Source organism: Phasianus colchicus, chromosome 7, assembly GCF_987193195.1.
Source record: "Phasianus colchicus chromosome 7, bPhaCol1.hap1.1, whole genome shotgun sequence".
Taxonomy (NCBI): Eukaryota; Metazoa; Chordata; class Aves; order Galliformes; family Phasianidae; genus Phasianus; species Phasianus colchicus.
In genome coordinates this window covers 5245212-5264788 of record NC_143442.1, presented here as the reverse complement: position 1 = coordinate 5264788, position 19577 = coordinate 5245212, and the positions used below count along the sequence as shown (strand labels likewise).

Genomic DNA, 19577 nt, shown 5'->3' with positions numbered 1-19577 from the left:
CTGGGATCTGATCCCTTCTCTCAGTTGTTCTCTTTGGGGGTCTGCACCCAGCATTGGGAACGACTTTGCCAAGTCCCAGCCTAAGGACGTGACGTTGCAGCAGACCATCTATTTCATAAAACAGTTTATTTTTTAAAACCTTTAAATAGGCAGCCTCCCTACAGCCTCATTCAATATAACTCACAGCTTCAGGAGTGTTCATTGGAACAGGGCTTTGGCTTGTGGTGCTGTTTGCTTGCTCTAAGTTCCTTCATTCTGAACAAGAAACAAAAGCATCTGAGAGTAAATGGTATTTAAATACGGCTCTACACACAGTATTGGCACAGGGATCCTGTGAGACCCTTGTAATGTAATTAATAACATTCAGTTTCTCCATAACAATAATATCAAAAACTCCATTTACATGTAATTAATAACCTTCTGCTCAACCGTATTAGTAATAATCCAAATTCACACAACAGATTGTGGCCCAACTAATGATTAAGTGCTCTGTCTAAACAATGCAAATATATTAGGCATTGAGACACAGCTAATTATTTTCATCCTTCCCATAGTTTTGTTTGCAGTAGTTTAGAAAACACTACTTTGCAAATTAGCATTAGAAGCGTTTAGTGCTGTAGATGGGACATGCAAAGGGCATGGAGGGATTTGGAATAGCAAAACCCAACTCAACCCCTATGATTCTATGAAATGGGGGAGGAAGGTAAGGTTGGGGAGGAGTGTTCGCTCTTTAAACTTGGCAGTATTTGAGACAACAGTTATGTGCTCACCCCTGAAGAGTGTATTTATGAAATCCTGTGAGCAGGAGAGAGCTTTAACCAATGCTTGCCCACGTTTTGCAGCAAGCCCTCAGCAGGGCAACCCCTTAATTACTAAGCTCCTCATGAAAATGCATCTTATTGCAGCCATATGACAATCACAGGAAAGTTTAACATGCCTGTCACTATGTAGGAGAATTGTATTGTCTTTCCCATAGAAAATAAATAAAGATATCACTGTAGCCAGACTATAGCATGAATATGTTATTTAAAGAAACCTCAGAAAGAAACAGTGAGGCCCTACAGGTGGCTCTCCCATGGGATGCCTGCCCATGCCTCCTGCATCCACACAGTGACCAGATGGAGCCTTCTGGTCATTTTCATTCATACCAGGTGCAGATGTCAACTTTGTGTACAGTGATGAAATGCTCAGTATCACAGTTGTACTGCTGTGTGGGATAATAAAAATCTGTGCCCATGTCTTGTATGGAGCTGCTGTTACTCTCCCGTGTGTGTAGGTTAGATTGCCTCTAAAAGGAGATGTTTATGTCTTTACATATGAGAAAGCTATATGTGTCATCTGCTATAGCCTCCTACAAGGAGCTGCTTCTGTTGTCAGTCCTCTGTATCATCTAGGAGCTGTTGCTCAGATGCACACATGTATTTGCTTCACTCAACTTCAATGATTCTGCAGCAGCTTCTTGCTGCAAAGAAATACTCAGCAGCTCTGATGCATTCAGAGCAAACAAAACCAATAACTGTTGCAGCTGCTAAGTGAAAACAGTGTTTGTGTATCTGTGGTGGAACAACACAGGTTTGCTTGGAAAACCTGTCTCCTCATTGGCATGAGGAAAGCTGCCGTCAGCGCTGCAGAGGTTGAGATTCACATGATGTTAATGTGCGGGATGTTGTTCTATGTAAATGAAGTGAACAGTGGTTGTGAGCTGGCCAGTGAAAGGAGAGCTGCCTGCAGAAGGCAGAAGCGTCTGGAAAATGAGCAGAAAGTGAATTTCTGCTGTAGTGTTTCACACATGAAATCATAGAATGGCTTGGGTTGGAAGGGACCTCAAAGATCATCTAGTTCCAAGCCCATCCATGATGGGTGCCATTGTGGGTCACCCAGTGTTGCACTTCTTGGGCAGTGATGCTGGTGGAGCAGATTATAGAATCATAGAACCATTAAGGTTGGAGAAGACCTCAAAAATCACCAAGTCCATCCACCTACCCATGTCCAGCATGCCCGCTGAGCACATCCCTCAGTGCCACATTTCCACATTTCTTGAACACCTCCAGAGATGGTGACTCCACCACCTCCCTGGGTGCAAATACTGCTGTGGGGACAGCCAGACACCCACTCATTCCATCTGATGCTCACAGTCGGGAGGGACATCAGGAACATTGGAATGGAAAGCTGAAAGCTCAAAAGGAAATCATTCGCTAAACATTTGCTTTTAATTCTGAGGGCAGGTGAGTGTGGGTGTGATGGCTCTGCCTGTCACTCTCACTCCCAGTAAATATCAGTGGCTTACACAAAGAAAGGTTTACGAAGCTCTGAGATTTTGTTTATTTGTTTTGAATAGCGGCAGCAAATCAAATAATATCAATAGGTGATGGCAGCTCAAAAACCCCAAGAGAAATATAGTCCACAAGCCTGAGGTGTGTGTTTGTTTTGTGTGAAGCAGTGCCAACCACACAATATATTTAAAGGGCATCTTAAAGCTCCAGAAAATAGCTGGCAGACCAATAATTTTTGTGTGGAGGATGAATGAATGCCCAGTGATTGAACCAGATAATAGGAACAAACAACAGCTTTTGGTGATGTGCTGTGATTGCCCTATGGCTGAGAAAGAGGTTCCCTGGGCTTGGGGTTCTGGCTGGGCACTGGGAGAACCTGGGGCCACAAATATACGACATATTTACTTAAAGTTATGGGTGAAAATCCTCGTTTTTGACATTTGTATGATGTACGGTTATTTTGTGAAATCCTTCCTTCCAGATTTTGAAATTTTCTATTTTTTGTTAATTGCTTTAAAATCCATAGTTGTACAATATGTTTTCCAGGGTGTTTGAATTTCTCTTCACAGGAAAATTAAGAAGGGTTTTCATTTGGAAAAATCAGTCCAAAATGCATAGCATATTAACTTCAAACCAGTGGTAGCTCAGGTCTTTGCTAGCTTTTTTCTCTTGTCTCAGAGATGGAAGGAAAACTTTTCATCACCAGCCACTTCCATGGCCAATAGCTGCATTACATTGATGTAGTAAAGCTCAGGTGAAAGCTTCTGAAGTTTTCAGTCTGTCAGTGCTGTCCGCTTCCTAAGAGGATGATTTTCTGTATGTTGAAAGATAGTTTGGGCAGAAAAAGAAGGCAGACACTGGGAAAGGAAAATTCTTTCCAAGTTGCTAATAGATGCGTGCAAAATAAATGCAGAAGACTCTGGTATTATAACATCTAAACATTCCTACAGATGCACCGTTAGTAGATAGATAAGTTATTTGCAGATAAGAAATATCTGGCAGTATGTTACAGGCTGAAGTCACTGCCTTATTTCAGCAATATTTGCTACTATTTAATGCAATTATCCTGCATATTGATGAGAGAAATTTTATTCCTAAAATGATTCAGAGGCAGAAATTTGTTGTGAGGATGAATGTGACAACTAAAATAAAAAGCTCAAAGCATGCATGCTCTTCTGATAGGTAAAACATAGTATTTTTTTATATCCATCGTAGCTACTAAATAAAGCTATTTTCAGATAATTCAGAAGCAGAAGAACCTCCTACTGAACTGAAATAATAATGAAGCACATTGGATAAACACCACACACTCATAATGGCCAGCTCTTGAACAAGTCATAATTTGTTCACAGAATGAAATGGAAAGAGATAAATGAACTACTGTATAAAATGAAGGTAATTATAGAAAATTTGACCTAGAAAGAAACTGAAAAGGGAGAGAAAAGAAGACATTTCTCATGTGTATTATTTGTTCTGAATAACAGATGGAATTAAGAAGAAAAATCAGGCCAAACAGGGACACAGTATTTGAGAAGTCGGCTGCTCAACATTTCCCCTTAGATATTACGCTGTTTTAAAAATAATGCATCTTCAGGTAACCCAGGCAACTCAGCACAATTACAAACCATTTCACATATATGTCTGTTATGGATAAGCACTTCTCTTTTAAGGCAGTCTTTAGATTGTTTAGCTCTGGGGATCTGCCACAATCTGAGATAAAACACAGTCTGCAATACTTCTTCCTGTAGTGTACTCCAACCAGTGTCAGAAGCAGCAAAGTGGGAAGACATCCCTTTCCTTCTTCCCTCAGTCCTATGGATACTTTATGCAAGACCCTTAATATTTTCTACTTGTAGTATATGCAACTAAAACTCTTACTACAGATTGCTCCCGCCAGGCAGGATTAGTGAATATAATGCTTCATTCTCAGGGAATTCTTTTTTTTTTCTTTCAGCACAAAACAGTTAGCCCTGAGAGAAAGTATAATTGAAAAAAAAAAACATCCAACAATCTGAAGATGTTGTCTGTACAATGTATCTGAGTTTCATTTACCTAGGAATAAGGTCACTTATTATTCTGGTCTTCTATGAACTAAAGCAATATACTATTGACAAAGTGGGGGCCAGCGTTCAGTTCCAGAGAAAACAATTATTTATTCATACTAGTATCTCTTATCTGAGCATGCATTTCTATTTTTAACTTGAGGTTGGGAAAGAAGGAATTGATTACATGCAAGCTCTCCTCTTATCTGTGTTTCCCCTGAATGCTTCACAGATCAGTGAGCTATGCACTGCTCCACAGGAGTATGCGGATAGAAGCAGCCAAGCATCTCTTACCTGAGGACTGAAAAGGTGTCAAGAATGGCTGACGAAGGAGGTGACAATAAGAAGTCCCTGCGAGAAAGGTGAGCAAAGACTGGGGAACAGCTTGATGTGGAGTTTGGAGCACTGTCACGAGAGGTGTGCTGCAAAATCACACCGAGTGACTTGTATCTAATGGATATGGTGGGCATGGATTGGCAGTTGGACTAGATAACCTTAGTGGTCTTCCCAACCTTTCTGATTCTATGAAAGCATTTTGTTCATTGTTCATTAAGCAGTATGAGGGAACCGTGCTTCTCCTTTCGAGGACAACACCACACTTGCAAACACCTGACCTGGCTTTCCAGCAGAAGTGTTGTCTTCTGAAACATTTCCATCTCTGGGGCTCTCTATGCTCTCTCTCACCAATGCACAATTTGCCCACAAATAGTGCTGTGGAATAAATGGAAGGACACATGATCATTTAGATGAAAGCTCTGTGTGGCTGTACAGGACAGGGAAATTCTGTGGCTTCCTTGCTTTGCAAGGGTAGCCTCATTTATTGAATATTTCAATTAGAAAAAGCAACAAAGCCAAATTGTGTCAATTACTCTATTAAACTTCTCCAAGTCTCATCACCACTAATTCTGGCCTGGCTTCAGAATTCAGAGACAGGAAGGCTCAGCTTCTGAATATAGAAATCACTACTGCTGTGTCAGAAGAGAATTAAAAACCTCATAAATCTCCTCAAGTTATCTTTAAGTTAATGGGGATGCCTTTAAGGACTTCTGAGCAATCAATAGGAAGAAAATTATAATTATTGTTATTGATTGGTCTATTTTGCTCTCATCCCCCTGAATGAAAAAATGACACAATATGAAAAGCTTCTTTCTTACACCCTAATCTCAGTTGAACATACACTTGCAAATGTAGCTTTCCTAAATAGCAGTAGCAAAAACAAACTCACATGTTTTGATTTTAGAGCCACTGGGCTCTATTCAGATGGAAATTTGAATTCCATGGTTTACCCCTTTGAGAATTGGAGCTGTTTCCATACCTAAACTGCAATGCGGGCTAATTACAATTTGAGAGCCACACATGGCTCTCTTGGTAAATGCTGAATTTTGGCGACATTTCCTCCAGTTTAATTCTGCACACGGATGATATAACAGTGGGGAATGTGTCACCACTAACTTATTGTCCATGAATCCAGGATGCAAGCAAAGACTGGCAGAAAGATAAGGGGACACCAGATGAAGGCAGCTGAGAGCTGCCAAACATCAGATTCCTGCGTATGTCCTGGGTGTGATTTAGATCCTAATATATGCAGGGTGACGAGGCAATTTTTCCTGTTATTTCTTTGTTACTATTCATCACTATTATTCATTCCATTCACCAGCACAACAGTGTTTTCAGCAGCCAAGTGCTCCTCACACGTTTCTAATGGGTTTTTCTGTCAGCGCTTTGATATTTAGGAAGAATGGTTGGGTTTGCTCTTGCCTTTGCAGTAAGGCTGTATTCGTTACTGTTCTGCAGCAACGTTCTCTCTGCTTGTAAATGGCCATGCTCTATGTCCCAACTAATGCACACTCCTAGAAGGATCTCACCTCCTCCTGACCAAAATTCAGGTCTTATCGACCCTGCCTGCCTGTCTGTCTGCTCATGGGCTGGCCACTGCTTGAAACTTGGAGGGTTGTCACAGAACAGGCTTTGAGGATGCAAAAACTCTTCGCAGGCAGTACTGCACTCTGGATGGATTTAAAAATATTAAAATGAAAGGTCATGAGCTAGAAATAGTCAGAGGCATGCCTGGCCTGTGAAATAATATAAAGCTGTGTGCTCCCACCTGTGGAGCGCAACATTAATTCTACTTCATTTCCGTAAACCAAGTTTATCAATGATCCTAAGGGTTTGTTCCTTCAGCCCTTGAAAGATAGAGTTTCTGTGCATACAGCCATAATTAGCTTTAATATTAAAATAATTAGCACCTTCCTGCAATAGAAACAAGTTAGTTGCAGCTTCAGCCAGCAATTTCCTACAGTCATGTATCTGGGGGGAATCTTGCACATCTGATTTTGAAGAAAGCTGCACATTGCGCACCTAGCACTTGAATGAGATCTGTTGGCACTGGACCATGAAAGAGCAGGGCCTTAAGCACCAGTTCATGAAAACCTCTCCATAAATACATTTGCTCATTTCATTTACTGGAATTTTGTCCCCACTCACTGTTCTAAGAGGTACACATTTTGCTGGGTTATCTTTGCTTTAGCTATTCCACAGATCTCTGTTAATTTACCAGGAGTAGCAGAAGCATTCGTAAATATAGCAGGGTTTCAGGAATCTGTAAGAGTTCAGTGATAAGCTGCTTTTTGATATAAAAGAAAATCCAGTTCAGCTGGTGTTGGCTCAGCCTTCATTACATTTACAGCTGCTACCTGTGCAGTCTTTTAGGATGTAATTACCATAATAAGAAAAACATCTCCATAATTATATGTGCGTAAAGCAAGATGCCTTTCTCTGGGCATCTTGCTAGAGCTGCAGATACAGATATGCACACTTGCAGGGGACACAGGGGATTAGGGAGGCACAGGAATAAATACAAGACAATTGTTGCCCCATATGGTGCATATTATAGGCAGATGTGTTTTGATCAGGATCAGCCATGCAGAAGGTAAACTGACTGATTTTTTTCTCATTTGCACTGAACTAATTCTGATCAGTGTAGTTTCATGTGATTTAAAATTTATGCTTTCTTAAAAACAACTCAAAATATGGAGGGGAGATTTGTGTCCTCGGAATGTTTTCTGTGCTGAGAAAACCAGGCCATCCTCCAGTGGTTATCTGGGCTGTGTGGGGGCTTTCCATGCAGGGATGGGGTAGGATGGAATGGGATGAGGTGGGATAGGGTGGGATAGAATGGGATAAGGATTTCCCCCATCACAGTCTACGTGTTATCAGTGCTTTATGTAGGAGATAAAGCACGAGCACTTTGTAGTTCTTTAGAAAATAAATAAAAGAAAATTAGGTTGATAGATGGAGTATTCTCGATGGGAACCACTCTCTTTTGTAGACCCTGATAACGCTGTACCAGAGAAGATGAATCATAATTTTTTATTTCCAAGAAGTCATTTCCATGCTGTGCTTTCAATTCTTCACCTCCTCCTTACTTGTAACAGTGTAGACTTTTAGCTTGTAAAATAGAGCTATACTTTTATTGAAAAAGATTGTTCAAAAAGCAGTGTTACTAAAGGAAGTAGCCAGAGCCTAATGCTTCCTCTAGTCGATATTTCAAGAAAAAATGTCATCAGTGTATTGCCACCCATAGGCAAAACAAGACACTTGTTGGCAGACATGCACAGTTTCAGGTTTTGTTCCATCTTTCGATCACCAGATTAGCAAAAAACAGACTTGATTTTGCATTCCTTCTTGGTAATTGGCTAATAACTGTAATTTTCAACTTAAAAAGATAGACTAGAAACCATTGTTCAGAAAAGCCCTACAACATTACAATCGATCAATTTTTCATTACACTTCATGCATTCAGTTTACCACAGTCATTTCATTTGTAATTTGAGCTAAAAATATATATATATAAAAGGAAAAAAAAAAAAAGAAAAAAGAAAAACAGCAAAAAAAATCTATTCAAGCAATTTTAGATTGGAAAGCCGTAACACAAATTAGTACACAAAGAAACAGCAGGCAATCAATTTATCATTTGCTATTTTATTCTTTAGCAATTCTCAGTAATTGTTGAGTCACTTTTGAAACTTGTAAAATTTGATTATGTGAAACTTGGTAAATGTCAGGCTTTGGTCATTTCTGTGTTGTGTTTTTTATGAGTTTTCTAGAGAACCAAGACTTTGTGAAGGTATATCCCTCTGGGACTGGCCAACACCCAGCACAAGCACATGTAGATAAAAGGTAGCACAAAGGCCCTGGCACCGCAGCCTCTCCTTCTCTTTCCCCTGCATCTTCCCCTCACTCTTCCCCTTCCCCCCTTCCCCTCGTTTCCCTTTCCTCTTTCTTTTCTCTTTCCTTTCTTCTTTCTTTTTTCCTTTCTTTACCTCCTCTCCTCTCCCCACCCCACCCCATCACACTGCAGACCATCATCTCCAAATCAGTGCATGTCAGCTGTGGTCCCACATGCACACCTGACCATCATGTCTCTTACAATACCCACTGTGTGGGTAGGATACTGCAGAAATGTGATGATGTTCTTAACCCTACCGTTTCAAAAACACACTTGTGAACCTGCTAATAAAAAGGCTTTTGCATGTGGCAGGATGTGAGAAGCGGTGGTGCCACATGCTGTTATGCAGACCTTACACCTGTTCCCATTTATTCATGGGTGACCTCAAGAGGGCTTTCTATTTTTTATTCTCTACACTGTTCGTTTTTCTGCAGTTGGAAATGAGAATCTCATTAACCTTTTTGGCCTTGATGTCAAATTGAGCTGTATGAATATTGTTTGCAGGCATTGGGTATGCTCAGAGAGAGCACTGAATGCGCTCAGAGCACAGGGGACAGAGTGGAAGAGCAGCGAAGGCAAACAAACCAGCAAGATAAAGGAAGATGACTTGTGGGCATCGTATGGTGAGTTTGGACTCTGCTGGCAGATTTGGAACTGTCTGCTTTTCCCTGACCTGAAACCAGGTCTGTTGTGTGCTTGGGCAGTGTTCAAGCACTTGTGTATCCCTTGGCAGATCTCTCTCCCACTGCAGCTGCTCCCTTTTATATTGTTTTAACTATAAATAAGAACATACTGACTTTGCCAGCTTCCAAAACTGTTTCCCTTCCCTTTCTTTTAGCAATTTCAGCAAGAAGATCTATCGAAATAGCAAAATGCTCTGCTGCTTTCTGATTGCCCTGTGGAGTAGAAATCAGGGCTCATTTCTCCATTCCAAAGCAGAGTGGGATACTCAAAACTGTTTCTTCTTTGCCCTAACTATACTGGCTATAATCAGACAGAAAATGCCTCTCTTTTTTTTTTTTTTTTAATTGGATGAGAGAATTTCTGGAAGAGGCACTTAGCTGTGGGAGAGGCCTTTTTAACAGAGATGTCTGCAGATATGGAGGAAGGTGCAAAATCCCTAAAGGACAAGGTTAACCTGTTCCCATTGGCTTTGATCACAGTGGGGGAATTCAGTCATTTTCCTGCCTTCTTGGCCAAATGCATCATGGAAAATGGCTCTTCATTGGCTATCAAGGCTGAATTGCTCCAGGTAAGTGCATTCTCTCATCTTTCAAGTGAGCTGGGCACTTCTTTCTGCACTGCAGTAAGAGTAAATATTTGCACTGGACACTCACTCTCACCTCATGTTATTTAAGCAACCTTCACGCTTAAAATCTCATCTGCTGTGAATAAAATTCAAAATAATCATAGATTGAGGCACAGGGTGGTCAATAATGATGGTATCATGCTTCTCAACAAATTTCCTTACTTTCTTGGTTTTTGGTTGGCTTCTCAGTGAATCCTCTTTCTTTTGAAAAAGTGGTTGGCTAATTTGTTGTTGTTGCTGTTTTAATTATTATTCTTTTGCATTGGCCAGAGTGATTCTGCAGCTGATTGTGTTTGGCACGTTTCAATCTCAGCAGTCCAAAACCCAGCCTTTCATCAACAGAAGTATGCACTGCAAGGCTTATCGTCTCTCACTCAAAGCACGTTGTGAACAGGTGTGTATTTCCTTCTGACAAACACCAGAAGAACCAGCTCTTCTGCCTGCCAAGGTAAATCACACTGAGATCTCAGGACTGAAATGATGCTATTTTTCCCTTAACGATTTCAGCTCCCTTTCCTTTTGTTTACCCACCTACCCCAACTAAACCTTTTGGCAGCAACTACAACTCTCTTTTTACCCCACATGTTGTGTGAATGACAAGCCAGCGTCCAACTTACTGTGATGTTTGCTGGCTATTTTTAACCTCTCATGCCTTTCTGTCATGCTATGGTAAAATTCTAGACTAAGGACTTCATTCATTCTATAATTTGTCAAAATTAGTGTTCAACATAAAAGAAAGTATTAAATCTAGGTTATCTCCTTACAGAATGCATAAATTCAGCAGCATGGCTCAATATTAATAACAACCAAATGGCTAAATCCCTGCAAACTGGGATAGAAGTTTGTCTCTAGGGATCCAGCAAACACTTAAATCACTGAATTATCTTAATTCTAAAATTACCTTCCAGAAGTGCTGTGGGGCCCAGCTATGCTTTGGGTTGTTTAGCCTTATCTGGAATGTTGAGGCCATTCCAGATGCAGACTGGCAGAATGCAAAGCAGAGCTGGACAAACACATGAAGACTTGGGGTATAAAAGGATTAACATTTTTTCTATTCAATATTATGAGTGCAGACAACATCCAGAGCAAGGCAGAAAGGGAAAGATGGCATGTAGGAAAGACAGAAATACACCTCTATAATACTGTGTTGAACAGATGATACAGGCACTAGGAAAATGTATGAAGCAGATAAGTAGCAATTCAGTGGTCTAGTGAGGAAAAGTGACTTACTTCAACCTAAAATTAAACCTTTCATTTTTGTACAGAGCAATAGTCTCTAAAATAAAAAAGGAAGACTGATAATAGTTGAAAGTCAAACTAAATGCCTGTTCAACTCAGAAATAGGAATCATTGAGTCATTTAAATTTCAAAAATGTTGAAAGGGCATATTTCAACTTTTAAAAAAATGCACCTCTTTTTCTGTAGTCTAAATAGTTTGTCACATTAAAAATGAACCGATAGTAGATCCTGATGATGTAGTAATGGTGTCAGCAATGCCATTTTAGCCAGCTCTGTTCACTGCAAGCTCTCTCCTGAGGAGTCCTACATCAGTTGGGTTTGCTCCATGAGCTATACTGTCTGTCTATCTTGATTGCATTTCTTTGCAACTGCTCTCTGTGATGAGCCTTTACTTTTAATTCTTTTATATTTCTTCCTCTGTCTGCTGTCCTGCAAGGTCCTGCCATGCTACATGCTCAATATTACACAGCTCCTACTGTCCTGATTTCAGGAATACAATGCATGCAGACTGCACAACATAAACATATATAGAAAAGTGAAGACTTGGCATGGTGCTTAACCCAGCCCTTACGTGGAGACGTTTTTGGCATAAGCAGTGTTGAAATGAGGAACAGCCTGCTGCTCTTCATGATAATCCTCCTTATCTCTAAATTATTACTGCAGTGGCTGCATGGGAACTTGAGGTAAGGAGACCACCCTCTCCCTTGATAGTCCTTCTCTGATATATGGATTTCTCTGTCCTCCCCCTCAAGCAAGGATGTCTAATTCTGATTTCTTTCCTATGCTGTAGTGATCAATCACATAAAAGAATGTTTATAGTTATGTATCCCAAATGCTCTGGATTGGCATGTGACTTACAAATATTTTAACATACTCCTTCAAAAGAAAATGCAGACTTCAGTCCTGTGACACAATGCTCTTCCTGTGGTTTGCATCCTTTTAGGTCATAGTTCTTCTTAGCAGAAATTCAATCATGTTGCCAGTAAGCCTGGTCTGCCATCAGGATCTCCATCACTAAAAAGCCTCAATATGAATAATATTATGGCTCTGACTTAAAGCAGCTGCCCCTACCAGCTAATGTCTGTATTTCTCTTGAACTCATTTCTTAGTATTTGTTACTTATTCGTTATGACTCCTTGACTACAGAGAGTACATCAAAGCTGAAATTTTCTCTTTAATCAGGGTCCTAAAGCATTATCACTCTGATCATGGAATGGCAGCTTTCAAATTTCCTTCTCTGTCCTATTATTGGAATGTGTCCCATCATTTAAAGTCCTCTTCTAAGGTGGGAAGAATAACCTTTTATTTTTCAAGGCAACTTTTTTTCTGAGGATCCTCCAGGCTTCATGGGCTTATTCCAAGACTGAAATAGGTTTTTGTAGGGATTGAATCGTTTGCAATAATAATTTGCAGTAATTTTGCATAGACAAAATCATTTCAAAGATTTCTTAGAGTTTAAGAAAAGAAGGCTATTTTAGCTGTGAGAAATGAGAAATGGCAGTCCATCTCTGCAAAAGGCTGTGCAGGTAGTCATTAAACTGTTTCCTTTCACAGGAGAACAAAATGTAGAGAACTATCTCTGATCATGGGTGCATGTGGTATATGGGGAAGAGTCTGCTTTTCAGCTTTTTATAAGACAGTTATATCTATTTATAATTGCTAAACTAAGGGTTGTGTTTTTTTCTGCCAGATCAAGTAGGAGTTGGTGTTGCTAGTAGGCAACATTAAAGAAAATAAAACCATTAATAATTTCTTCCAGCCTAAGTAAAGTAAACACTAGAGCTAAGTTAGTCTCAGCAATGCTGGGAGAGAAGTGAGAATTTCATGAAGAGAATCTCTCTGACTAGGAGATGAAACTTTGGTAGAAGGAGAAGGAGAAAAATACATGAGGAAACAGACTACTTGTATCTGTTATCCTGACATCTATCCTGACCAGCAGCAAGAAACTATGAGACACTTGTGCAACATGATAAAAAGTCCAAGAAAATAAGACAGGGAAGGACTGGAGAAGGTTTCTTAATCCATCCATGCTCAAAACCATGCACCATGGATTATGCAGAATCCCATTTTCCACTAGTGGGATAACATATGTGGACTTTAGAGACATTACCATTGTTAGTTTGTACTCTGCACACGCTGTGTTGATGTGGTGCAGAACTTATCTTTCTGAGCAGCTCTCAGAAATTCCCTATGAACCTTGCAAATTCTTTTCTCAGGCCCTCAGGGGCTGCCCCAAAATTCTATCTGCATGGCTTCTCCAAGGAGACTGCTCTGAGCAATCCCTGCTGCTCCCCAACAAGGGGGGAGCTTGTTCATACCCTTATCTGCTTAGGGCTTGGCATGGATGGTGCATGCTCGTTTTACCTTCTGTCTGCTAACAACTTGCCCCTGAGTGTTTGGAATCGGTATAAAGTGAATAGAGTGCGATACCATATGTTAATTCCAGTACGCTTTTTGGCTGATAAAAGTGAAGAGTATAAGCTCTGTGTGAGATTATTTCATATAAATGCATCAAGGCAATTGCATGGACAGGCTGGGAAAGCAGTAGCTTTATCCATTAAGATTTTATCTAAATAATCCAAATGTTATGAAGGAGGGAAAAAAAAATGAGTAGAAAGGTGGGCAGCAAAATCAAACTGCCTAAAAAATCCATCTGTGATCACGCAAAGATTCTGAATGTTGAATTTTTTAAAAAAGCTAAGAGATGTTTTGTATGAGGCTGGTGCATCAGAACTATTACTCACTTTCTGGGGTGGAAATGAGTATTCTGCCACTGCACATATTTCTCAGACAAGCAAATGCAAACAGCAAGAGGAAGGATGTTCTGTGGTTCACTTGTTCTCTTGACGCTTGATAGTATCAAATAACCCCCAGATTTACCAATAGCAAAAAGGTGAATTTATGAAGAATAAGATTGACTGAAACAGGTGACAGTGTTTAAAAACGTTAGCTAATATTGATGTTTTAGTGGAATGACTCTGAGAAAGCCTCTCCAAGGATTTGATAGATACGGCTGCCACAGGGTTGATGTCACGCTGGATAAGTCACTCCAGCCATGTCAGAGGTGATCATTTCTTCTGTGCTCCTTGTTTTCTGAGTGCCTGACTGATGAACCTGATATGCAGAAATATGAAGCACTTAATGCTTAGCTGCTGCTGTGATCCCGATGTCAGAGCTGGCTGCAAGCATTGCCATGAACCATTTTTCTGTTGGAAACTGTTGACACTGCTGAGATTTTCACAGAAATGTGAACTTGTGGTTGTGACGTTTTGTCAATAGTCAAAGCCCATGAAAGACTACTGCAAAACAGGAGGCTTGGTTTCTGCTCTGAGTCAGCCCATCAAAACTTCTCACATTAGTGCAGTTATCTCCTGGGTGAATGGCTATTAAGGGATTGGCAGGGGAGAGGGGAGTGAAGGGTCCTTTCTTCCTTTCCTTCTCTACGCATTGTTATTGTTACTAGGGTTTCATTCCTGTTTAAAAAAGTAGGAAGTAAGTCTTTATATTTTCCATGGAAGTGGAGATCATTTTCCTACTGGGCTCCCCTTTGGGATCCTCTAGGTTCAGAAATATGTCTCTATGGATTAGACACTTTTAATCCCTTTTCCCTGTCTCTGAAATCACCATTTCCTCCATTCTGAGGCAGGATTTAGTGTTCCTGAGCCACACAAAAGGGGTTTGCCTTTTTCCTCCTAAGCTGTAGGTGAAGGCCATTTTGTGGACAAGACTATTTCATTTAACTTTCTCCGCAGGTCACACTTGCAGGCCTCTTGTTAACTTTGCTGCTCCTTTTTTGAGCTGATATGCCTCCAATTTGCCCAGCTTTATTTGATGATCAGGATCAGATACAGCACTCCAGCTGTGGCCTCTCAAGTCCGAGTGCACAGGTCTAATGAGTTGGTGTGCTTTATTGCAGTGCTCTCAGTACCAAATTTTATTCTCCTAATTTTTCCTAATAACTAACTCTGGAATTTTAGAGTCATTAGGAACCTGCACTGAAGGTAGTCTGCTTGGTTTGCAGGTTCCCAAATCATCTTTCCTTCACTTTTTGATATTAAGCAGTGAAATTGTGTTTCTGCCTTTGTCCTCTGGATTTCAGAGGTCTTCCATAATTTTTGAAGACAGTTTTTAATGTTTCAAATAATTATTTGGCTGTTACTTGGACTGGATTCATCAGCTACTGCCAACCTGGATATACCCATTTTAGCTGCCTTTCCTGCCTGTCTTCCTATAGCCCTCTTAAAATTAACTGTTTTAAGTATCTGATTATAATTAAATTACTCTGAGAGGGCTGAAGCAACAAAGACCGAATGAATTTATATTCTTCTATGTCATCTTACCTGCTTTCCTTCCCTTTTACTGTACCTACACTATTTTCCTTTGCTGTGATAACATGGATACTATTTGCCCTTCACCCCACAAAGGCTCTGAAAGTAAATTAATGACTGCACATTAAACACTCAGTTGCTATAATGAAGAAGGAAAAAGCCTATCAGGAAATGAATGGCACTTCCAAGATGGGTTTTGCTATTTTGTGGCATACGTGCATTAGAGCCACATGCTCAGAAATAAGAAAGACACGAGCTACTGACCCAGTAATTGAGTGCCATCTATCCTGGGCAATGAAGGAAGCACGAGGCCTTGAGCAAATCAGTGCACGATCATGCCCTAGAGACTGGATTATAATTCACAAGCACCATGGAGCAAATTAAGGTGGCACAAACAATCTTGGCTCTGGGGTTTCCTGGTTAGTGAATGTTTCCCATCACAACTTTGTGCGATGATGGTTGGAAGAGGAATAGTTTTCTTCTCAGAAGGTGAGGTAATGCTTTGGAACAGGCTGCCCACGGAGATGGTGAAGTCACTGTTTCTGGCACTGTTGTGGATGTGGCACCAAGGGACGTGGTTAGTAGGCATGGTGGGGGTTGGCTGACAGTTGGACTCAGTGACCTTGGTGGTCTTTTCCAACCTTAATAATTCTATGGTGAAATACTCGCTCTGGTTCAAGTGCTGGATAGTGTCTTGTCAACTTCTTCAAAGCACTGAGTTCTTCCTTGCCTTGGAATAACTTAGATCCCTCCTAGCTGAGATGGTAACCAGCACTCTGTTACTCTTTGTTTTTGTATTTCCTAATCCACAGACAGAGAATTATGTGCTCTTAGTGACTAGATATATTTACAGCACTTTCTATCACCTCTTTCTGCAGTGTCTGATGAATGCGTAATTGTAGCAGGTGGTCCTGCTCTCTTCTGGAAACATTTGGAGATAGCAATCATGTATTGCATAGCATTTTGTGAGTGTATATAATGATGTAAACTATAAGTGAAAATTATTTTGAAGTGAACTGAGGCCTCAAGCTGAAATAGCACCAAGAGAAGCTGAACCAGTGCCATGAAAATGACTGCCAAAACAATTCTTTGTAAGCTCTTTGTTTCCCAATATTGCTTACTTGAGATTACTGGGGACCCAATGCCAACCTGACACAATGTGACCCATAGCAGCCATCACACCAAACTGCAGACATTTCTAATGTTTTTTTATGGATCAGTTCTTCCTTGGAGAGCACTACAGTGCTGGCATCCTGGTTGCCCTGTTGCTTGTGTGACCATTGGTTTCACGACTTGAATCTAGCATCCTCCTGTCCAGAGGAACAATTTAGACTATACTGGCTTTGTAGTAACAAAGATTTCCTACAATAATGAAATTCTTACCTGATGGCTTGTAGCAAAATTAACACTTTATGTTCTGCTAAAGAAGTATGAATAGTTACCAGAGTGGGTCTGGAGTTGACCTTGCTTTTCTCCCCAGATACTATTTTTCCCTCCTGTTGTCCAATCTGGCTGCTGGAGATTTGACTCATGGGCTGCCATTCGACCTCTCTGCCCAAGATCATAAAATTAATTGAACATGCCTGTCTCTGTATGTGTTCACTGAAGGGACCATCCATTCCAGCACAAGTCAGTACAGCATTTGCATCAATATGAACAGGAAATACCTAAATAGAGGGCATGAAATTTGTGCACTCAGCCTGCTCTACAAATCAGCTCATTGCACATCCTCTCCTTCTCCTATATGTGTAGCCTTTTGTCTCCCATGTCCTTTCCACTTAATTTTAGTTTGCCCTCTACTTTCACCTCCATTACCGTGTTATACATGGGCAGTTGGTGATGTGACTCAATCACATCAGCCTCCTCCTGCTGTTTTACTTCAATCATCTCCAACCTTTCTCCACTGAGCTGACAAAGATACCTTCTCCTGTGTCATGGAAAAGCGTGATCTAAACAATATGATAATGTTAGCATTCTGCATGCATGATTTCAATCATATCTCATGTAACCAGTCACCTGGCTGTTTTTTATTAATGAAATCACCCTTGTTATCAGTTTGTTTTCATTCAGTTCCTACGAAAAGATTGCTCACAGCTTGAGTCAAGTCAGACATTTCAGTATCTCTGTCAGGAAGTCAGTAAAGATAATAAAAAGGAATATGTCCAGATAAATCTTTGGAAATGTAACATTTAAGAACACAGTAGCTTCTGATAGCTCTCAGCCATTTTGCAGACCATTAAAAAAAATCAAACAAACTGCTGTTTATTCATGCTTTTGTATTGCTCCCGTGCTTATATTCTGTAAGTATTTTGCATTTTAAGATCTTCTGCTCTCAGAACTTTCTTCCCAGGAAGAGTAGCAGAAAGCTGAGTGAGGCAGTCACTCCCCTGACCCAGCGGCTGGGTCCAGCTGCCATCACAGCTGCAGAGTCCTCCAGAGAGCACTGAGAAATGGGCCCTCCTGCTGCCATCCATCCCTGGGTGTCACGGTGAGTGCTGCTGGAAAAAGGAGGTGCTCCCCCATCTCCATTCCCTCCCCAGAAGAAAGGGATCGCTGCCCCATGCAGCGAGTGCCCTGAGATCATCTGTTGTTTTTTGCTTCTGTGTTTCTCTCGTGAAAGGAATAATTTTTTGCAATGTCAACTGGCAATATCTGCATCGTTATGAAGCTTTCCTGGCACTGCTTCTGCTGATTGATGGCTGTGAAAATGCAGCATATTTCATTTTCTTTTCCTAGACGTGAAGCCAGCTGCTAATGGTTTTCACAGGGTGAAGCTGGCAGCTGCAGGATCAGGTCTCAGGGTTCTGAAACATACATTTGCAGGAATGCCACCTGGGCTTTTGGCTGTTTTATTACTTTTGTGAGAAGTAATCTGAGCAAAATAGGTGTCTGGCTGCATATTCTGGGGTCTGATTTGGGAAACTAGTATCAGGTCATTAGTATCAGATGGACACGATCACAGTGATCTCTCTTTACAGCTCTCTGAAAGGAGGTTGTGACAAGGTAGAAGTCAGCTGCTTCTCCCAGGCAACAGCAATAGAATGAGAGGCGATGGATATTAGGAAATATTTTGTCACAGGGAGAGTGGTAAAGTATTGGTACAGGCTGCCCAGGGAGGTAGTGGAGTCACTGTCCCCAGAGGTGGTCAGGAAAAGGGTAGAGGTTGCACTGAGGGGTCACAGATGTGGGTTGGTTGTTGGACAAGATGATCTTAGTGATCTTTCCAACCCTGATGTTTCTATGATCTTGAAACCTTTCTGTGTGCAATTAAAATTTCCCTTGCCTGTTTCCAGAAACACATTAAAGCCTGTGATTGACATTTATCTAGTTTTACTCCTCTGGCTCTTGAAGTCAAATACAGAAACTAATGCATAAATATTACCCTCCTTCTGTTAATTGTGAGTGCTTGCTGAAGATGGAAACGAACGTCAGTGCATCATCAGTGAGTAAGAGCAACACTGAGCAACACTGTGACTCTCTGCAAACACCAAACCAAATATTTTCTTACAGGGCTTAGATAAAATAGGTATCCATACATGTACGTGTTCCTTCTTTCTACAGAGTGGCCATTTGATACCAACATGTGTCTGTCCCACCCTCTTTTCCTGTATTTCCTTCATGACACGTGGCTGAGGCCATCTGGGCTATGGAATTGCCATATTCCTTCTTCGGGCCCCATGTATCTCCTTCTCTGAGAATGGCTCTCTGAGACTACTGATGGGGTTTGGTCCCACCTAGCTGTGTACATGGCACATTCTTCTGGGAGGAAGAAGCAGTAAAGGCAGATGGGCTTTGGCATTGCTGCCCGTTATTCACTAGGCTGACTCTTAGCAAGTCAGGCAGGATGCCTGGCTCTTCTTTGAGAAAAGCAAGACAAAACTGTTTGGTTTTCTGGGAATTCCCAAAAGCAGCAAGAGAATTTCATAATCACACAGAAAGCAAGCAAGCACAAATGTTGCAGTGTTAGGCTGCTCTGTCCCAGGAGATCAACCTTGCCACACAATTGAGCAATTTTAAACAGGAGAAGTAGAGTCTATAAGAACTACCCTAAATCTTCCTCACAGTTAGGAAAGTCCTATTTGCTTAATTTCTCATCTATATGGTCAACTGAAAAGCATTCATAGTTGCTAGGAGGCCAAAGAGTGGATCTACAGTGTA

The 19577-nt window shown here is 40.9% G+C and overlaps 1 protein-coding gene and 1 long non-coding RNA gene across 4 annotated transcripts in view; one reads left to right on the top strand and one right to left on the bottom strand.

Annotated features, from left to right (window-relative positions):
* Positions 1-9787, top strand: part of LOC149917190 (uncharacterized) — a 31099-nt gene extending 21312 nt beyond the window's left edge. The window contains exons 7-10 of one of the 3 annotated variants that reach the window (XR_016468113.1): positions 4548-4677; positions 8422-8494; positions 9048-9166; positions 9583-9787. This is a non-coding gene — a long non-coding RNA (uncharacterized LOC149917190). Of the gene's footprint in view, positions 1-4547; positions 4678-8421; positions 8495-9047; positions 9341-9582 lie in introns of those variants that run through there. The other 2 variants (XR_016468112.1, XR_016468111.1) reach the window with 2 other exon arrangements.
* LOC116227273 (von Willebrand factor D and EGF domain-containing protein-like) overlaps positions 1-19577 on the bottom strand; it is a 163815-nt gene that overhangs the window by 129140 nt on the left and 15098 nt on the right. The window lies entirely within an intron of this gene.